The sequence below is a fragment of the Chrysochloris asiatica genome, unplaced genomic scaffold (assembly GCF_000296735.1).
Source record: "Chrysochloris asiatica unplaced genomic scaffold, ChrAsi1.0 scaffold00007, whole genome shotgun sequence".
Lineage (NCBI taxonomy): Eukaryota > Metazoa > Chordata > Mammalia > Afrosoricida > Chrysochloridae > Chrysochloris > Chrysochloris asiatica.
In genome coordinates, this window is record NW_006408525.1 from 4,458,477 (window position 1) to 4,466,011 (window position 7,535).

Consider the following 7,535-nt stretch of genomic DNA (forward strand, 5'->3'; position numbering starts at 1 on the left):
TAAATATTCCTTTACATGTGGTTCAGAGTTCTGGGACCATCCCCTGAGCCTGCTTGGTCACGTATTCTGTGTTGTTGCTGACAGAGCTCCTTTACTGCACTTTCACCTGATCCGCCATCTTGCTTGTTCTCCCTTGAATTGCTTTTTAAATAAAGTAAGTGTGTGGTGATATGTTTAATTATTACTAATGCATTTCTCCTAATAATATTCATTTCAGATATATAGCAAGTGCTACATTAGCATCCAGGGCTAAATTTGCATCTCACCTAGGAATCTAACCACAATATGTAATAAAGTTTCTCTGGAAAAGTGGGGTCAACTCTAAATAGAATTTTCATATGCTCCACATTATTTCATTGGGGTTTGCCTTGTGGTAAATTACAAGTGTGATTATTGTTTTCTAAGGTATTTCCAGATGTTGTGAAGTGGGGGCATTTCAACGACATATGTCATCATCCAGTCCCCATAGTAGGCCTCTGGATAAGGACAAGAATTTGGAACATCAGCAACAGAGAGGTCATTTCCCAGGTAGTTTGATTCTGACTTCTATTGTCTTATTGGTGTATGGTCCAGCATCCTTCTCTTCAAATCATCTCTATCTTGAAATATATCATGAAAGCACATTCACTTGTGTTTATGCAAATATTTTTGTGTTTTAGTCATTGAATCTGTCAAATTCTAATTCCTAAGCTTTCCATCAGACTTTGTTTGGTATAAACAGAGTAGGAGCTCCTTTATTTGAAAGCAAGATAAATCAAAATGATTTTAGTTTAAATGAAATAGAAAGTATATCATGTCACTGGAAAGCCTATGTGGAGACCCAGCTTCATAATGTCTAGATTCAGTTACTGAAGAAATGTCATCATTAGTTAGTGCCTCTGATTTATTTAAAAATGTGTTGCTGATGGGAAAGTCAGTCTGCCCTAGTGGCATTGTGGAGTCCTGGTGTGGTGCTGTGGGTTCATGTGCTGGACTGCAAAGTCACTTTGAACCATAAGGTCAGCAGTTCAAGCTCACCAGTCGCTCCTCGGAAATCCTATACAGGGTTGCTATGGATCAGAATCAACTCGACGGCACTTCACAACAACAGCAGTGGCATTGTAGGATAAACATTGGACTGTTAATCACAAGGTTGCAGTGCAAACCCACCAGTCACTGCATGGGAGACAGATGAGGCTTTCTGTACTTGTAAAGATTTTTGGCCTTGGAAATTCGGTATAAAGTTGCTATGAGTCTGAATTGACTCAGTGGCCCTGGTTTGGGTTTGGTCCTTGGTATATGTAGCGCTATCTGGAAAATTTTTGTTCAGTCTTCTGGTGTGTATGTGCAAGAGTTTCTCTTGGATACACACTGAGGTGGAGAAGGAGGTATATGAATATTCAAGAAATAAGATAAAGTCAAATTGTTTTCCTAAGTAGATGAGTCATTTTATTCTCATCAGTAATAGGTCAGAAATACCACATCTTCTCCAGTTATCAAACTTCTGCTCCTTTTTCTGAATCAAATGACTGCAAAGTGGTATCTCTGATGCATTATGGTCTACGTTTCCCTGATTAGTAATTTAGGTGGACATCTCTTCATGTAATTATTGGCCACATGTATTTCTTCATCTATGAAGTGCCTCTTCTGTCTTTTGCCCAATGTTTTTCCTAAGTATAGGCCTTTTGGTTTTTTTCTTATTGATTTGCATGAGTAACTTACAAATTCTAGAAGTAAATCCTCTTTTAGTTATAGGTATTACAGATCACAGCTATCTTCTCCAACTTTGTGGCTTATGTATTTATTTATTTTTAGGCACATCCTGGTAATCAATAGTTTTAAATTTTAATATAGTTCAATGTATGATTTTTATCCATTTTTTTCCTCTTTTGAACATGTTAATTCTAGTTATTTTAAGTGTCTTTGGATCATTTCCGTATTTGACTCGTGTTCAGTCTGTTTCTGTTTTTCTTTGCTTTTTCATTAAATGACCCTAATGTTTACATGACAAACTGTAGAAGCTTTGGAAGATGTTGCATTCTTCCAAAGAAGGCTATACTTGTGTCTGCCATAAAGATAAAGTCCTAGTGGGTCACCTGAATTATTTTGATGTTCATTTTATGATTTTCCAGGAATAATTTCTTTCAATTTTCCCCTTCCTCATTTGTCTTGGTTCTTTGGGTGTCTCATTTAAAATCGGAGGTGTTTACTAAGGCCACTTTACTTTGCTGATGCTTGGGTTTCAATCATTTTATTCTCAGCACTGTAAGGCTGATGAAACTTAGCCTTCTGGTAGCTACTTTTTTCTGGGTTTCTTAGCATCTCACTGTGCATTAGCCAGTGAGTTGAGGGGAATTTTGGTTTCTCCTCTGTAGTATCACCCTCTCTGGAATTTTGCTCTTCAAATCCCAGATGGTTTGGCAGCCCTGAACTCAGACCTCTTTTTCCTCAGCTCAGGAAAACTGTTGATTTCTACTTGAGCTCTGTTCACCCATGCCATGATATGGAAAACATCCTTAGGAAAAGAACAGGTAAATTAAGTTTGTGGCTCATTAAGCTTGACTTGCCTTAGCTGCTCTCTACAGCTTACCACAAGGTCAGCAGCTCAAACTCACCAGCTGCTCTTTGGAAACCCTATAGGGTCACTATGTTTTGGAACTGATTCAATGGCACTTAACAGCGACAACACAATTCCTTAAATAGTTTTAGAAACTTATTTGGTATGGTTTTTATAGTTATTTTTTATGGGAGGGTTGGTCTAATACAGGCCACTTTGTCATGACTGGAATTGGAATTTTCCCAGTGTTTTAAAATGATTTCCATGTTTAGCACCATCACAAAGGATGGTACATACTCCAGAAATCCCCTACAAGCAGCTGTTTTTCCAACAGGTAGGGCCTGTAGTTACTATATGAAGAAATGGACTCTGTCAGTCAGCATACCTTGATCTTTTCTAGGAGCTGGTCTTTGGTTCTGGACTTGTAAGAGAACCAGAGCATCATCTGTGATCCTTTTCTAATTGCCCAGCACAGTCTGCCAATCCTGTATTCCTTTCTCAGGGCACTGGGTACAGAGATAGAAGGCTCTTCCATACAAGCTTCCCTAACTGTAAAGCAGAAACTGGTAAATATTGGTGGTTATACAGGAAAAGTGTGTGTCATGAGAAAGATCTTTTCCTTGAGTCTTAAAAACAGTGAATACCCCCTAATGATTCAGCTTTGCAAACATTTTACCTTGAGTCCTACAGTCTTATAGCCACTCAGTGGAAAGCTTGCAGAAGGTTCTTTTGATAGTTTGCCCATGAGATGTTCACCTTGTTCTCAACCCACAATAAAAAATTAAAAAAATATATTCCAGAATGTATTACGAAAACCTTTAAAATATAGGGAAGATAACCACCGATGAGTTTAGAATTTCCAGAATTGTATCTAAAGAAGGCAAAATTCATGAACCTGAAATAAAAACTCCAGGGATTCTCTGGCTGTCTTGGACTAGTCTCTTGGGGGAGACTGTGATTTCCATCTTGCTCAGCTAGTATTCTCAAAGAACTCAACATAATGATTATTTTCCTAGAAACACTTCTGAATAAAGAAGTCCTGAATATTCTTTCTAACTTATTCTCTCTAGAGAGAAGCAGCCTAGATGTAAGTAGAAACCTTTTCAGAAAATATCTGTTCTCATCAAGAAGAAGGTTTGCCATTAAGATGAGTTAAAGTTTGAAGCTTTAACTTTGAAGCGTGTGCTATACCCCTGGCTGGATGTACTGAGTCTGTGTCTAGTATACTCAGTGTGTTATCAGAACAGGGGCTAGCACCCAAGTATACCAGCAAAGCTTCAGCCTTCTGTAGAAGACAGTGGAGTAGTGAATGCAGAATTCTAAGGAAGAGTGAATTTTACCCAGACATATTTTATCACGCTAAGATGTCATTTGAATAATAAGGCAACAGGCAGACATTCTAAAATTAAAGAGCCAAGGAATATAGTTTACTAACACCTTCTTGGAAAACTACTTTAGTTTTTTTAGAACCAAAATAGAGAAATCAAAAGAAAACTGTGATAACAGCGCTGGTGACAACAATGGAATTCAATGAAATATTGAATTAAGGGAGAATTATAGCTACAGGACAGAATGTACGTTTCATGCTTTTACAAAGTAAAATCATGATAAAACTAACAAATCAGGGAGTTGGAGGCAAGTACAATTCAAGGCAGGAATTCCATTAAAACTGTCTAAATGTAAAACACGTAGATAAAATATAATTGTTAGACTAAGAGGTTGAGATCATTATTTATTTAAGTTTGAAAAAATAATGTATATGTTCTTAAAATATATGGCAGAATTAACTCCATTATACTAAATATGAATTGAAAGATTACAGATGATTTTTACTGTCTGTATTGTTTTATTTGTACTTTTTTATATATAGCATATTGTTTTTTTTAGTACATTGTTTTTATAGTGAAAAATGATACCTTTAAAATTTATAAACCTGCTTTTTATGGAGAAGTTAATTTTCTATAGATGACTGTGGAACCCATGATGTACAGATGAAACAACTTTGCTTACTGAAATTGAAGACGGCGCAGTGTGCTTATTAATTAAAGACTACAGTCTTCAATATGGACTATATCTCAACACTAAGAAAACAGAAATCTTCACAATTGAATCAATAAGCAACATCATGCTTAAGGAAGAAAAGATTGAAGTTGGCAAAGATTTCATATTCCTTGAACCCACAATAAACATCCATGGAAGCAACATTCAAGAAATCAAAAGACAGACTTCTCGTAAGATGTCTGACTAGGCAGATGCACAACATGGGCCCTCTACAACAAAGATGTAATAGACCAATTAAAACAGAAAGATGAAAATCCTGGAACCTTGAACCTCAGAAGAAACGTTAGAGAAGGTGGATTGAGTGTTTGCTGGGAGGAGAAGCTGAGCAGGGAAGGTGAGACGTGAGACCGGGAGATTAACTGGTGAATGGCTGACCAGGTGCAGTGCGATCTTGAACTTTTGTGAGCAGCATTGACAACAGAAAATGGCTTGGCAGAGCAGAGTCACACAGGCCACTGGAAAGGTACAATTCCTTCTTTTTCCTCACACTCCCCTGGTGACCAGAGGTTGACCAGTTCCCCCCTACATCTACCCCAGCACAGCCCCTGCTCTCCAGGAGGTCCAAGCCGCATGGTTGGGAATCATGCTTGTAGGAGTTGGGGGCCAGCTGTGCCATTCTGATGCCTGGAATCAGGTGGGCTCTGCTCCATACTGAGCCTGCAGAGCTACCAGACCAGTATGTACTCAGTCACCCTGCCCCCCAGTTACCCTGTGTTCCTAAAAACAGTGAAACCAGCTTCATCAAGGGCCTCCACAAATGATTTCCAGATTGAGTGCGCTGAACCTAGAGAACACCAAGGCCTATAGGGACTCCATTTAGGGACAGGAATTCTGCTGTCACAACCCTCCCACACCCATCTTGTGAGATTCTTGGCTTACAGAAGTCCCCCAGAGTTTTCTCCTCTCCATGTCCAACAGCTGCACTGTTTTTTGTTTTTATTTTTGGGTTTGGTTTTTTTCCTTTGGGGATTTCATTGTTTTCATTTGTTTATTCTATATCCTCCTTCTTCTCTTTCCATTCCCTCAAATTTTATATTTTCTATCTCTGCTGTTATTTTTCCTTCTTTTCTTCTGCCTCTCATTTCCCCTCTTTTTTCTCTCCTCCCTTTTGAACTTTCTTTACTATTTTCTTACCTTGTTCTCTTTTCATCTTCCTTCTCCCTGATTTTTCTAAGGGTTGTTTTGATTCTTATTTCTTCCTTTTATTTTCTCATCTATAGCTTCATTATCTTATATCTTAGCCCTCTTTTTTTTTTAGGTATATATATTTTATCTGGTCCCTGCCTGTTTATAATTCTTTAATTATTTTCTCTTTTGATTGTTGGTTGCTTGCTTGTTTATTCTGTTTTACTTCCTGGTGGGGGAGGGAGAGGGAAAGGTGAGTTTCTCCTCTTTCCCACCCAACAGGAGACAGCAACCTTGTCCATACAGCCCAACCATAACTGCACCCTCTGCAGTTCCATTCACTGGGCAAGAGTCTATGGTGGTGTTTATGTGCCACGGAGTCGGTTCTGACTCATAGCGACCATGTACAGGGTTTCCAAGGCTGTAAATCTTTACATGAACAAAAAGCCTCATATTTCTCCTGCGGAACAGCTGGTAGTTTCAAAATGCTGACCTTGCAGTTCGCAGCCCGATTTGTAACCGTTATGCTACCAGAGCTCCTTGGTCAAGAGTCTATAGCAACTCCTATACAGCTTGACCAATGACAGACAGCAACCAACCCCAGCCAAAACACCCTAATCTGAGGTGCACAAATGGTGACTAGAGAACAGTCCACACACTTCCATTCTTTAGCTACACCCACAGGTGACTGCTAGTGAGGGCCTAAGAATACATCAACATACAATCATCAATTAAATGCCGATAAGAAAACACCACAACTTTCCAGAGATGACCATCAATTTTAGCTCACACAAAGAATCAAGAGACAATGGCACAAATGACCATGATGCAGATCCAAGAAACATTTCTGAGGAAGAAAAGATAAAAGAACTAACTGAAAAAGAATTCAAAAGAATAATATTTAGGTACCTACAAGATTGATAGAAAGATGGAAGAAAGCAAGAAAAAACTTTAGAAGAATTCAGGAAAGCACTACAAGAACAAACAGACAAAATACATACAAATTTTGAAATAATAAAACCTGCAATTTTAAATTCAGAAGATTAATACTAAGATTTCAGAAATGGAAAATACATTGAAAGGGCAAAGGAGTAGCTTCAAACCAATGGAAGCCTGAAATAGTGAGCTTGAAGATAAATCTCTCAATTCTTGCATGCTAGGAGAATAATCAGAAAAAGGAATGAAGAAAATCTAAAGAAAGCCTAAGAATTATGTGGGACATCGTGAAGAGGAATAACTTACAGGTGATCAAAATTCCAGAACAGGAAGAGACAATAAAAAACACAAAGAAATTTCCAAAGAGTTGTTGGAAGAAAACTTCCCTAACATCATGAAAGATGAGAAGATAAACACGCAAGAAGCTGAAAGAATCCCAAAAAGGTAAATCCCCAAAGAAAATCACCAAGCCATATCATAATCAAAGTTTCCAAAATCTAAAACAAGGAAAGACTCCTGAGAGCATTTTGAGAAAAACTAAAAGTTACCTACATAGAAGAACCAATAAGACTAAGTTCTGATTTCTCACCAAAAACCATGCAAGCGAGAAGGCAATGGGATGGCGACCAAGAATCATATACCCATCAAAGCTGCCCCTTAAATTTGACAGTGAAATATGGACATTTCCACATAAACAGAAATCAAAGGAATTTGTAACAACAAGACCAACTTTACAAAAAGTACTAAAGGATGCTCTTTGGTCTGAGAACCAATAATAGCAGACAGCAACATACATGATAACACCATGCAGAACCCAATCCAGATATAGAAGTATTTATAGTAAAAGAAATCTACAAGACTGAATATGTTGTTGTTG